The following is a 15,305-nucleotide window of genomic DNA, read 5'->3' as shown; positions in this document are numbered from 1 at the left end:
AACCAGCGACAAACAATCACAATCAACAAACCGTCACAATACAATTACTATATTATTCAATCAACCACAACACATCAACAATCATCCCATTATGGGACTAATACTGAGTAGGAAATCCTACCTGGAAAGCACAACAGTCAGACGGTATCAACAGCTGTATCAAAAAGCCTCTTCTACAAAACCTCCTCCTATCATACAAACACATAAACACTACCAAATCACAATCTACACAAAACCCCAAAATCCCCATATTAGGGTTTAACCAACTTAAAGGAAAAACGGTAAAAAGGGTACATAGATCTTACCCTCGACGCAAGGATCTCAACGGTATAACCAATGATGAAAACCGACCTTCCAAACTCCGGAATTTGCTAACAATGCGATTAAGATGATGAACGTACTTGCTTTCTCTCTTTGACAGTAAATTAGGTTTTGCAAAAGTGTTTAGAATGATGACGGAAAAGGTTATATATCTTAATCGCATAATTAACAAAACCCGATAAAAACCCCCCGTAAACCGGCTACTCGATCGAGTACCTAAGGTACTCGATCGAGTACCCCCTTACTCGATCGAGTATCCTAGTTACTCGATCGAGTACCCAACAGGTCAGAAACTATTTTAAAACGTAACTCACCCTTACTCGACAGAGTAAGGCCTACTCGATAGAGTACCCAAAGACTCATAAATACGGAGTATTACAGTAAGCATCAATCAAACCCAGGCAGCCATCAGAAGAGTTTCCAACAGGTAGTGCAGCAAACAATCTGGATTCGGCCCCTGATTCAGGAACATCAAACAACTGCAATCCTGCAGCCCTCACTGAACTTTCACCTTTTTTCTTGTTATCAATCTTGCCAGTTTCAACCTGCATTAACAACTCCCATGGAATTAAATTAGAGGAGCCTTGATCCAACTCCTTACCCTTGTTAGCAATAGCTCTTGATAAAATAGAGGTGTGAGCTTGTCTTTGTTGCATATCATCCCCTGTATGCTCCTCAGAAACTGTGTTATGATGCCCCATCTCAGAACCACTCCTCAAAGCAAGTTGGAGTTCAGTATTAACCACATCCGTGTCATCAGAGGAGATTAATATTTTTAGTTATAAATAGAAATAGATTAATATTTTTCAAATATTAGTTTTTTAGGTTTAACTTCAAAACTTTTAAATAAAATACATCCTCCGTATAAATGTATTATAAGTAATAAGCTTAATTTGTTCTTTTGGATCAATGTTTTATAAATAAGTATAGAATGATTATTTGACGATAATAATTAGAAAAAGAATCATCTTTTCTCTCTTTCTCATGTATTTTATCACGCAAATATCTAATATCGATATTCATATGGATGTCATGCCACATAGCAAATACATTCTCGTTACCATATTATTCATGCCCACTTGAGCTCGTGATATATTCTTTTATTTAGTATGTACATACATAAACTTTTGCGATAAATTTTGCTATTGTTAAAAACATAGATGTCACATAAAGTTTTTCCTATATTTTTCGTTATGTCGAATTTCTTTTACTCTTTCCCATATCAATTCACGGATTATACAACCAGTTGTACGGTATAGAATTCGAGCTTTGTAATAAAGTATCCGAGCTTTATGTTAAAGAATATGAGCTTTATTAGAAAGCATCTGAACTCATCCATTTACACATAAGCTCAGAAAAAAATACATATAAGCTCGAATTCTTATACCTTGGTTGTACAATGCTCTATATATAACTGGATGTATAATCCTATTTGTGTTTCCATATTAATAATAATGAAAATAATATTTAATATCATAGATGTCACATAAAGTACATCCTATAGATTTTAATAATATTTAATATCATATTAATGAAAATAAAATGTATTCGAATAATACAATAATCAACATCTATAAAATATAATTAAAAGGCTACCATAAAATGAAAAAATAAACGCCACCTAGACAAAACCACGTAATATCCAAAAAACCACCTAGATTAAAATTTAATGTGACGAGGCATATATAAATGTGATGTTGCATATTTTTAATGTGACATGAATTATCAATTTATTATTACATGACATTAATTTAAATCATTTATTAATAAATTAATTTAATTCACTTATATCTATAATATGAAAGGATATTTTCATTATTCTTAAATTAATTTTGTATATTAAATATATTGTCTTCCAAAATTTATATAACCCTTCCAAATTTACATCAAATTTCATAATTTATAATTAATATTGACATTTTAATTGAAATTTTTGTAATAAAACTTGTTAATAAATTTCATAATTTATAATTAAAATTGAAATTTTAATTGGAATTTTTGTAATAAAACATGTTAAGGAATTAATTAAACCTCTTCATATTACTAAACACTCACCATTATTAACATTTTCCTATTTAATTCATTGTTTTAAATTTTTTTGTAATAAAACATGTTAATAAATTAATTAAACCTCCTCATATTACTGAACACCCACCATTATTAACATTTTCCTATTTAATTTTTTTAATTAAATATGGTAATAAATTGGTTAAAACTTTTCATAATACTTAACACACACCAAATTAATTAAAAGTTTTTCCTATTTAATTAATTTTTGTAATATAATATGTTAATAATTTTATTAAAACCTCTTGTATTACTCAATACCCATAATTTTGATTAACATTTTGTCCTATTTAATTCATCTCTTGAGGTTCTCGGCAATCAATTATCTAATTTAATAATACCGCAAAATAAATTAAAAATTAAATTAAAATATGGGAATTTATGGTTGTGTAATGACTATAAAACCTACAATACCTATAATAGTTTCTATTCATTTAAAACATGCCCATTTATAATGAGTTTCTAAGTTGTGGATTGTATTTTATGATTTAATTTATTTATTTGATTATATTGAGTATTATTGTTGTTGTTGTTGTTGTTGTTGTTGTTGTTGTTGTTGTTGTTGTTGTTGTTGTTGTTGTTGTTGTTGTTGTTGTTGTTGTTGTTGTTGTTGTTGTTGTTGTTGTTGTTGTTGTTGTTGTTGTTGTTGTTGTTGTTGTTGTTGTTGTTGTTGTTGTTGTTGTTGTTGTTGTTGTTGTTGTTGTTGTTGTTGTTGTTGTTGTTGTTGTTGTTGTTGTTGTTGTTGTTGTTGTTGTTGTTGTTGTTGTTGTTGTTGTTGTTGTTGTTGTTGTTGTTGTTGTTGTTGTTGTTGTTGTTGTTGTTGTTGTTGTTGTTGTTGTTGTTGTTGTTGTTGTTGTGTCCAATAACGTATATTTTAATTTGTTATATTGTTGATTTTATGGATCGTTTGCTTTATATTTGAATTCATGTTTTCCAGTTGGTTTAATTTAAGTGACTTACATGTGACAATGTTTTGATTCGTTTGTCAAGTTTTTACCAGGTTAATATTTTATCTTTTGGTCAATGTATTTTTTATATAACTTTAAAGCACCATGAAACGTATAAGGCAAACCATCACGTGGGTAATCTGAAGAGGGAAGAAATACAAAAGGCATGAAACTGAGGTAAAATTAAAGGTAAAAAAACGTAAGGTAGAAACTGATAAGTAATGGATGATTGTTGATCTCAAAATAGAAGTCTTCTAATATTTCTTTTAATTTGTTATTAAACGTATATTGTGGTATAATTTACTATTATACTTTCCTGATCAAGCTATTTGAATTTGTATTTTTGTATTCACAAGTATAATCATCTTTAACATATATTTTCATTTTCATTTTATATAAACTATTGATAGGCATGTAATAAAAGGAAGCGAAAGTGAACCTTCGGGTAAATATTAAATAGTATGATTTCTAAATTCCACTTCGTATGTTTTTAAGTTTATGTGTTTTTTTTTGTCAAAAAAGGAATACAACATAAAACTTACTCTCATAATTTCCTAAAAAAAAAACTTACCCTCATAATTAATGGTAAATAAATAAGTACAAATAATTGGAGGAAAAATCTTTAAAATTTCACAATTTTGGAAGACGGGTTTTAGTTAATTAATTGTTAATTCACTAAAATTGTACTAATTGATTAATGTGATTAATATTAGTATGTAAATAATATGTGTAGCGGTACATGTATATTTACGGAGTGATTTGAACGAATTAATTATGGAAGTATTTAAACATGAGACGATGTTTAAATAAAATTTACACGTATTTGTGCGACAAATATAAGAACCGATATGGACCCGTAAATGGGCAATTGGACCGTGTAAATAAAGTTAGTGGATGAACATGTCCCTTGGAGTTAAGAAAGGAAAAGGGAAGGAAAAGTCCCAATTTAAGAAATCGTCAAAGAAACATGACAAGGGAAAGGGGAAGGCCGTTGAGAATGGCAATCCCAAGGCAAAAAGTGTCAAACTCTCTGAGGCCGAATGTTTCCATTGTAATGGGAAGGGGCATTATAGGAGGAGTTGTCCCAAATACTTGGAGGATCTCAAGGAAGGGCGTGTGACGCTTATTTGTATGATTTCCTCTCTCTATGTGATAGACGTTAATTATGCTTGCACTTCCACTTGGGTACTTGATACCGGATGTGGCTCCCACCTTTGTAATCATTTGTAGGGTTTAAGGGACGTGCGAGCACTAGAAAAAGGTGATGTGGATCTCCGCATGGGCAATGGAGCTAGAGTAGCGGCCGTTTCCGTGGGGACATATGTGCTCACTTTAGCTAGTGGTCTAGAGTTGTATTTAAATAAGTGTTATTTTGTACCAACTTTAACTAAGAACATCATCTCCATTTCCGCGTTAGATGCGAAAGGTTTTTGTTTTATGATTAAGGACAAGTGTTGTACTTTTTATTTAAATGATGTGGTTTATGGCAAGGCCATTTCAATTGGAGGCATTTATGTTTTAAATGATGTTAATGACGTTTATCATGTCGAAACAAAAAAGCTCAAAACGGGTGATCCAAACGAATCCTACCTTTGGAATTGTCGTTTAGGCCACATAAACGAAAGACGCATAAAGAGACTTGCTTCATCAAAAGTGCTCAAACCATTTGGTTTTGAATCTTATGGTACATGCGAGTCTTGCCTTCTAGGCGAGATGACTCGTGCACCTTTTGCGGGAAAAGGGACACGAGCTAGTGAGGTTTTGGCTCTCATACATACAGATGTGTGTGGACCAGTAACCATCACCGCTAGAGGAGGTTTTCACTACTTCATTACTTTTACTGATGACTTAAGTAGATATGGGTATGCCTACTTAATGAAGAACATGTAACGCCCCCGAAAATCAGACAGGCAGCTCAAAATAGCTCTTTTTTATTAATAATAAACAGCAGCGGAAATATAGGGCGTCACCGCCGTATTCCCCCTTCGGAGAATACAAGGCTTTTACAAGAATAAAGATAAATACACTTTTTAAAACTAAAAACTAATAACTCTATTACATATTCATCATATTGGGTCATCTGAAAATCCTCACTCTTGACCTTCCCCGATACTAATGTGCCTGAAAAAGAATGAAAGTAACATGATCAGCCAACCACAGGCTGAGTATGACTCCGGTCACCTCCATCGCCCCTACTTACCTCCATTTTAATATTTCACTTCTTCCTGGTAGCACAAATACTATAAAATAGGTCATATGAACACAGTCGGATAATTATTAAATAGACATGCACAACCTGTCATTTTAGAATGCAATAACTCACTTTACAATTATACCGGTCTACCATTACCGAATAGAGAGACATTACGGAGTAAAACTCCCCTGGGCTAAGCCCTCCTCCATGTACACAGGATCCCAGGTCTAAGACCCGTGTAAACCCCCTGGCACTTTCACCAGTAATAATCAGAACCGTAGTTCACATGAGGCGGTGCCCCCTTCCATGTACACGGGATAAATTTATAATGTCATCTCTCCCCCGTAATCGTATCCCGAATGCTACAATTGGCCAATAGTACATTATAACAGAAGTATTACACATGGCAGTCATATGTTCATACAAAGACAGATAATATAACATATGAGCAGTATAATAATAATATAACAATATATGGTCGATAATACTATACAATACTCAGTACATTGTTACTTATTTCTACGACGAAGAGTCCCGAAATCATACTTTATTTATTAATGCCAATTGACTCGCGAATAGAAACATATGATTTGTAAGTCTTGTTCTTCTAATTTAACTAGGATCTCATCACTTGCTTTCTTATTAGCTTCTTGTTTTATGTCATAAGAAATGATGAAAGCTCATCCTATTTATAGGACAAAATGTCGGCTGGTTAGATGTTGTGGTCAAATGAGATTGTTTTCTTAAGAGGTAAGACTTTGTGACTTATCTTGCCAACTCACATGTTTATCAACATATTAAATATCTAATTTTAATACATTATTATAATAATAATGATGTATATAATTGTATAATACGGAAAGAGTTACACAGAGTATAATGTATAACACGTACTTGTCATATAATATTATACGTTATATTATTTGATAATTTTTTTTTTTCTGGAATATTACAGAACCAGAGTGAAGCTTTTGACAAGTTCAAAGAGTTTTAAAATGAAGTAGAGAACCAATTGGATAAAAAGATTAAGACCTTACTGTCCGATCGTGGTGGTGAGTATCTAAATATTGAATTTGATTCACACCTAAAAGATTGTGGTATAGTATCACAATGTACTCCTCCTGGCACACCACAATTAAATGGTGTGGCCGAAAGGAGAAATCGTACTTTACTAGATATGGTTCGGTCTATGATGAGTCTAACTGAGCTTCCTAGTTCATTTTGGGGTTTTGCCCACTTGTCTGCAACATTTTCACTAAATCGAAGCCTGACCAAAGCGGCCGATAAGACTCCATATGAGATATGGACAGGGAAAGTCCCTCATTTGTCATTCATGCGAATTTGGGGTTGCGAAGCGTACGTCAAGATCAAGTCTGACAATAAGCTTGCACCCAGGTCTGACAAATGTCTTTTTGTAGGATATCCAAGGGAAACACGTGGCTATTACTTCTACAATAAACACGAGGACAAAGTGTTTGTGGCTTGTGATGCTGTCTTCCTAGAAAATGAGTTTATTTCTAGAAGACAGAGTGGGAGAAAATTTGAACTTGAAGAAGTTCGAGAGCCACAAACCGAGAATGAGGTAGAGGAGAACGTGGAGGATAGCATTCCCTCTTCCTCTGAAACGGTAATTATTCCTAGAAAGTCAAGTAGGATTTCTAATCCACCTGAACGCTACCTTGGTAACATCGAAGAGGATGGTGTTTTGTTACTTTTGGAAAGTGATGAACCCACTACTTACAAATCGGTCATGTCTAGTCCCGACTCCTCGCTTTGGCTAGAAGCCATGCAATCCGAAATGGATTTCATGTACGAGAACCAAGTATGGGACTTGGTGGATTTACCTGAGGGAGTGCGACCCCTTCAGTGTAAATGGATATATAAAATTAAGCTCGGCGTGGATAAACATGTGGATGTTTACAAAGCTAAATTGGTGGCAAAAAGTTTCACCCAAGTTCATGGTTTACACTATGACGAAACCTTCCGCTCCAGTCGCTATGCTTCGGTCCATTAGGATAATCTTAGCGGTTGTCGCATTTCATGATTATGAGATTTGACAAATGGATGTCAAAACCGCCTTCTTGAATGGGATTCTAGAAGAAGAGGTGTACATGATACAACCTGAAGGTTTTGTGGATACATCTAACCCTGTGTGTAAGCTTAAAAAGTCCATCTATGGTCTTAAGCAAGCATCTAGGAGTTGGAATCATCACTTTGATCATGTTATTAAACAATACGGTTTCACTAGAAGTGTGAAAGAACCGTGTTTATACATGAAGTTTAGTGGGAGTAAGGTTGCATTCCTTGTCCTATATGTGGATGACATATTGCTCATCGGGAATGATGTTTAATCGCTCACTTCCGTTAAGGAGTGGCTAGGAAAACACTTCCAGATGAAGGACTTGGGAGAGGCACAACGAATCTTGGGTATCCGGATCTATAGGAATAGGTCTAAGAGGATACTAGCATTGAGTCAAGAAGCTTATATTGAGAAAGTTCTTGACCGGTTCAATATGAAAGACTCCAAGAGAGGATTTCTACCTATGGGCCAAGGGATTACTTTGAGCAAGTCACAGTCTCCCTCTACCCCTAAGGAGATTGAACACATGAAGACCGTCCCTTATGCTTCAGTTGTTAGGTCTATCATGTATGCTATGATTTGCACTCGTCCCAACGTTGCGTATGCCTTGAGCATGACAAGTCGTTATCAAGCCAAGCCTGGTGAGAGTCACTGGATAGCCGTAAAGAACTGTTGGAGTAAGTGTCCCCGACAATAATGCGGTCACAATTGTCGATCATGATGATCACATGTTTAAATCTCATTTTTAAGAATGCATGAGGGAAAGTAATATTTTACATTCAACTGGTCCACACATGTCGGTAATGATTGGCTGACTAGAGTTTGACATTACTGTCGTATGACGGTGGTGATCAATTGATCCCTTAAGGTCATATCTTTAGGGAATACGGTCTTAATTGATTATTTAATTAATCGTATGTAGATACGAGTTAATTACTACCTTAAAATTGGAAATGATTTTTATGAGTAAGTTGACGGTCTTATTGTAATTGGATTAAATAAGACTCCGTCTAAGTAATCGAATTGTTTTATTTACTTAGAATTGTTTATTGTTTATGAAACAATTGAGACGGGAATGAACGGTCCATCTAAATTACAAGGCGTTGTAATTTATATTAAAGTGACAAGTTTTATAAGATAGTAATTGAGAATTACTAGTGAGATTATTTAATTGTTTCATTTTTGTGTATTATGAATTTTAAGGAGTTAAAATTGCATAATTACATAATGAGTCATGTAATATGTAATATATTTGACATGTGATAATATTACGAATGACAAAGATAAAATGGAAACCATTTTATCCATTTGGACCGAAAATGGAGGGTACCATAGATAATGGGTGTTCTTTTTAAAAGAAAATAGGTTATGATTAAGAAAACTTATTAATACCCTAGTCTAGCATGCTACATACATTGTGAAGACAAATTGTAGCAAAATATGAGCAAGGAGTGGGCACTCTAACCCACTCCATTACCGGCCCCCCTCCACTCCTCTAATGAGAAAGAGTTTTCTCATTTTATCATTCATTCTATATGAAATATGATTATCTCACTACTCTTTTTCTCTACTAGTTTTCTAGAGAAATAAAGTTCAAAAAATTCCTTTCCATACTAATATTTCTTACATATTACTAGTTGTAGTAATATCTATGTTAGTAATTTTTAAGGAGCTAATACATAATTTCTAGTAACAAAATTGGTATTAGCATTAAGATTGGTTTCTTGATACAAATCCTTGAGGAGAGATTCTACTCTTGAATCTTGTTCATCCATTAGGAAAGCTCAAGAACTAAGTAAGGTAGGAGACCTTACTAGTGCCCATATAGCCAAAAATACAATTGTAAGGAACCGATTTTTCTTCACTCTTGTATTTGTTTTGCATGCATAAGATCCTTAAGCTTTTATGACTAAAACTTTAAACAAAAATATGTGATATATAAAATATGATTTCCTTCAAGTGGTATCAGAGCATCACGGTTGTTGCATGCAAAATCGGGTTTGTTTTTCCGAGTTAATTAGTTAACAAATAAAACTTGTTATTTAGGATTTATGAAGATAAATCATGAAATAATTTTGCATGTTAAAAGTTTCTGGTCCTAAATAGTTTTTCGGTCACATGGGACGATTTATGGATTTTTATTGTTCATTTTATATATTATTGGCATTAAAATGTGATTTTTATGAGAAAAATGTCATTTTTGGACGAAAAATAGTTAAACTTCGAATTTTTCAGTGATTTTTGGATATGTTTTTACATATATAATCTACTGGTCACATGTTTAATCTAGTGAAAAACTAAGTTATTTTGCATGAAATATGGATTTTATAAGCTTAAATCGAATTTAAAGTGTTTATTAGGTTAATATGAGTTATATTTCGAATCTGGTCATAGAAATTTAATATGTTGTCACATGCATTTTTACTCAGTGTGTGTTAAAATATTAGAGGTATTGGACTCCTTTAGCATGATTTATAAATTTTTGAGTAAAAATTCAATAAATAGTTACTTTATTTAGTATATAATGCTAAAACATATTTCATGACTAAAGAAAAACGTCATATGTTGCATTTTATCCCACATTTCAGATCTAAAAGTGAAAAGTTGGTGAAAGTTAATTTGCACTTTTTTAATGGTCATAATTGATGAAACCGATAAACCACAACGATGTTCTTCTCGAAAATTTTCGAATTTTTTAACCTAAGTTTTGAATATTATTAGTGTCATGATATTTTTCCAGAATGTTCATGAGTTTGAATTTCAAATTTTGAAATTATTTAGAATTTTTATAATTTAATTTGGTGTTTATAGTATAAAATTGTATTTTTGGGTCCATTATGAAAAATATTAAAAAAAATCAAGTTGAATTATCGTCAAAATATTAGTGAAGACTAATTTTTAAGTCCTAAGATTGTTAGGGTAATTAACTTGATCTTAAATGTGAATTTATGAGACATATTGTGATTTTAACAAGTTTATAATCACTCAAATCCGTAAAACCGTTGTAGTATACGATATTGGCTCTTAAAAGGCGATTTAGCATAAAACTAAGCATGTTCATATATATTATAATGCTGGATTTTATTTATGATTGTCTTATTTTCATTTTATATAATTTTTGAACTATGTAATTTTACTTAGTATGGCCTTAGTTTTTAATTGGTATTACCCGAAATGTATGGGAATATCGATTCGGTTGTAATTATTGTGATCTCGTATCGTCGTTTTGTAATTTAATAGATATAATAGAAAATTATGTAATTTTATTATTTTGTAATTTCTCGGAGTTTCCCATGAAGACGGTGTTACCTCGAGATGCGTACCAAGACCGAAGTTCAAGGGACCAAAGGAGTTGGTTTCCGAATTTGTAATAGTTTATTATATTTACTCTTTTAAGAAGACCATACTTGGATTTTATTTTTTATGCTTTGCATTTTATTTATATGTTGAATGCATCGCTAAATCGCCATAACTAAACATGCATTTTTAAATCGAGTTTATCGGCCGTGTCAATTACAATTATCGTAGTTCACCGCTTTAGTTCACTTAAAACGTGATAGATAATAAATTGACATGACCTCTCGCTAAATAAACAATTGAGACTTAGCCTTACCAAAAATTAGAAACCATGAAAACCTATTTCGTGAGGGAGTGCGCTCGGCCAAACCGGGGTACAAACCTTGTTACGTAGGGGAAGTGGGTGATAAATGTCTATCCACCGAATTCATGTTGATGAAGGTTGTATCGCCAAAGCGTGCCCAAGTTAATGTGAATTTGGATCATGGACACATTTATTCGAAATTTGGGTTGTACTCAACAAAAGTATTCTCGACCATAGCCGGATGTGTTTTGGGCTAAAGATAAATATTAATGTAATTTTATCGACCAAGAGTTCTAAAAGTAGAATCGATTAAAGAGTTAATCCACCGAGTTATATTGATGAGGGTTGTATCGCCAAAGCGTGCCCAAGTTAATATTAATTTGGATCTTGGAATTATTTATAATAGTTGGGTAGAGGTCACTATGTAAATGCTTTACTTGTTAAATTATTTACAAGTATTATTATAACGATAAATGTTTTGTTTTTCATTATTCCGTTATCATATTGTTCTATTTCTTTACCTCAATTTATACGATATCATTTCGGTTTTAGTTCAAATCTCCATTAAAACATCATAACTAAAGACAAATATGATTTCCTTCTAAAAACTCGTGTTATCCATTGGAAGGATCTCTTGTGAAGATTATAGATGAAAGTTATTCATGATCAAAAGGGTTTTTGATTCTTGACTAACATATCTACTAGAAATGGATTATTTCTCATGTACTTAATTAAGTTAAGTACTTTGAAACGTTAAATCATTTTGGTAACTAGATTTGTTGGAAATCAAAATTGACCAGAATACCGCAACCACTTCAATGAAAGTTTTAAGACTAAACGAAGGAATTGAAGAGTAGTCTTCATGAAATTCAATTTTGCTTCTCTAAGCAAAGACTCATTGAAATGAGTGAGAGCATTGTTTTAACCGTTAAGAAAAGGACGAAGTTCAAACAAGTAAAATTAGAAAGGAATTGATACAAGGTAATGATAAAAGTAAAGTTATTGAGAATAACGATACTAAACCTATCAATCCCAACTGATATAGTTTCCCTTTTGGAAGTATTGGACACTAGAAGGAAACTACCCCAAATTATTGAAGAATCAACAAATTAGTTGGGGGACATCTAATGGGACTTTCTTCTTTAAATGTTTATTTGATTGACATAAATTTTGCTAGTACTACTTCGTAAATATTAGAAACCAATGGTGGTTTTCATCATTGTATTTGATACATAGGATGATTAGAATATGACGACTAGCAACAAATGATGTCGAGAAATAGAGTCATTGTGTAATCAATCTAATTATGGGTTTATAGTTGTACCTTAATTATGACTACTAAGTGAATAAACTCTAAATAAAAATATAATTTTGTTACGATATAAAAGGGGTTTCACTTTTGTGACCCTATACACCATGATTTGATGTATGGCTAGCCCATTATCAAGGTGATTATATTCTAAACTAAACTAGAATGATATATCATGTAGATGATGCAAGACTCAAATTCGTAACCCAAGATTAAACCTTAAATTCTGGAACGATGAACGCAAAGAGTCATCCATTAGGAAAGCTCAAGAACTAAGTAAGGTAGGAGACCTTACTAGTGCCCATATAGCCGGAAATACAATTGTAAGGAACCGATTTTTCTTCACTCTTATATTTATTTTGCATGCATAAGATCCTTAAGCTTTTATGACTAAAACTTTAAACTAAAATATGTGATATGTAAAATATGATTTCCTTCAAGAACATCCTTAAGTACTTGAGAAGGACTAAGGATTAGTTCTTAGTGTTTGGAGGAGAAACTGGGTTGCGTGTAAGAGGTTACACGGACGCAAGTTTCCAAACCGATCGGGATGACATGAAATCCCGATCCGGCTATGTGTTTATGCTAAATGGAGGAGCTGTTTGCTGGAAGAGCTTCAAGCAAAGCGTTACTGCGGATTCTACAACAGAGGTTGAGTACCTTGCAGCGTCTGAAGCTGCGAAGGAAGCTGTTTGGATTAGGCAATTCATGGAGGGGCTAGGAGTACTCCATTCCGCCAAAGATCCTATCACTATATATTGTTATAACAGTGGAGCTATTTTTCAAGCCAAAGAGCCGAAGTCTAGTAACAAATCTAGACACATTGAAAGGAAATACCATGTAATTAGAGATTATGTGGAAAGGAAGGAAATTGACATTTGTAAGGTTGGGATGATGATAATATTGTCTGCTGATCCTTTAACCAAGCCTTTATCAAAGGCTAAGCATGATGGTCATGTCGTCGCAATGGGATTGAGACGAATACCATATTTTCTTTAGATTATGGATATGTAATAATTGGATAGTGTATCTCTTATTATATATATATGATAATCACATTCATTGTTTTCGCATTCATTCTTTTATGAATCTTTTGTTTAGTGTGACTAAATTTTAAATACCTTGTTTATCTGAATAAGTTGTGGAGACAATGTTGAACAATATTCAAGTGAATAAGATGAACATTGTATTTTGTCCCTAGTCACTTAATGAGGTGACGTATCGGAGTGACTAGATTGTGAGTCGATTGATGGTTGTTCAACACCATGAGGTCATGAGTGATAACTAGTCGATTACATAGGCAGAGTGTGTGACACTTTGCCGGACAGTGACCATTTAGAGAGTCCCTAAGTTCTATTATAGACGCCTGGTTGTGGCGGGGATCTCTAAGATGTTCTAATGAGTCGATTGTTTTGACTGGAGACTATTATCTGAGCAAGTGCAGTTTTCGAGTGACTTTGGTTTTTGTCCTAGGTCATGCCGTGAAAGGAGGCCAAAAGGGCATTTACTAGGTCATGGTGATCTGTATTGTGCAATAGGATAGATATGGCATACAAGAATTGTCCACCCACGTTAGGTAAACTATATCTCAAGGCCACTCGAGGAGTTAATGATTACAAATGCGTGGCCACGCTCGGAAGTTATCTGTGAGAGATTTTTCCGGTCAGGTAGTCACACTCCCGATCGAGAAAACCACTCGCAATATGTTCATGTGCAAGTGCGACCTGAAAGACACCTTGCATTGAGTGGGAGATTAAAACGGACAAGAGAATTGGTAGCGCACACCTTGTGTCGGACAAGTGGGAGATTGTTGGAGTTAGTGTCCTCCATAATAGTGCGTTTACATAATAAATCTCATTAAAGGAATATCATCAGATATTTAATTATTTGATCCTCGTCAGTTGATTAACGTAAATCGATAACGGTTGGCTGACTATAGTTTGACGTTATTGTCGTGAGACGACGGTGATCAACTGACCCCTTTCGGTCACACCTAAAGGAACGAACCCCAATTAACAACTAATTAATTGTATGAGATACAATTTATTTAGTCCCTTGATTTATAGACTAAAAGGTTAGTCGATTATTTTTAGAGATATTTCGAGTTGCGAACTCGAGGCACGGCAGTTATTATTTAATTATGCTATAATTGAATAATAAATTTTGGAAGACGGGTTTTAGTTAATTAATTGTTACTTCACTAAAATTGTACTAATTGATTAATGTGATTAATAGTACGTAAATAATATGTGTAGCGGTACACGTATATTTACGGAGTGATTTGAACGAATTAATTATGGAAGTATTTAAACATGAAACGATGTTTAAATAAAATTTACATGTATTTGTGCGACATATATAAGAACCGATATGGACCCGTAAATGGGCAATTGGACCGTGTAAATAAAGTTAGTGGATGATCATTATCATTTCACTTTTACTTGTTTTTCTTCCATAAGTGTCATATGATCATTGTGCATGTCATAATGTTTTTAGACAAAAATTGAAACAAGTCCACTCCTACACTCTACCCCTCCCACCCGGTTTTCCTCCTCTCTATTAAGACCATTTTTTGTTCATTTTTGCATGCTAGCTCGTTGATGTGTTTTGCATGTGAACAAAAACTACTTATCTCTCTAAAATAATTATCCATCCTTTACTAAGTTGTTAGTAAATTAAAATAAATTATTACTAAGATTTTTAGTAATATTAACATATTATCAAGGGTTAGTTTTACGAATATCTAGTTAGTATTTGTAAGATAATTTGTGGGTGTAGTTTTTGGG

Source organism: Silene latifolia, chromosome 5, assembly GCF_048544455.1.
Source record: "Silene latifolia isolate original U9 population chromosome 5, ASM4854445v1, whole genome shotgun sequence".
In the NCBI taxonomy this organism is placed as follows: domain Eukaryota; kingdom Viridiplantae; phylum Streptophyta; class Magnoliopsida; order Caryophyllales; family Caryophyllaceae; genus Silene; species Silene latifolia.
Note: the sequence above shows the minus strand (reverse complement) of the source record.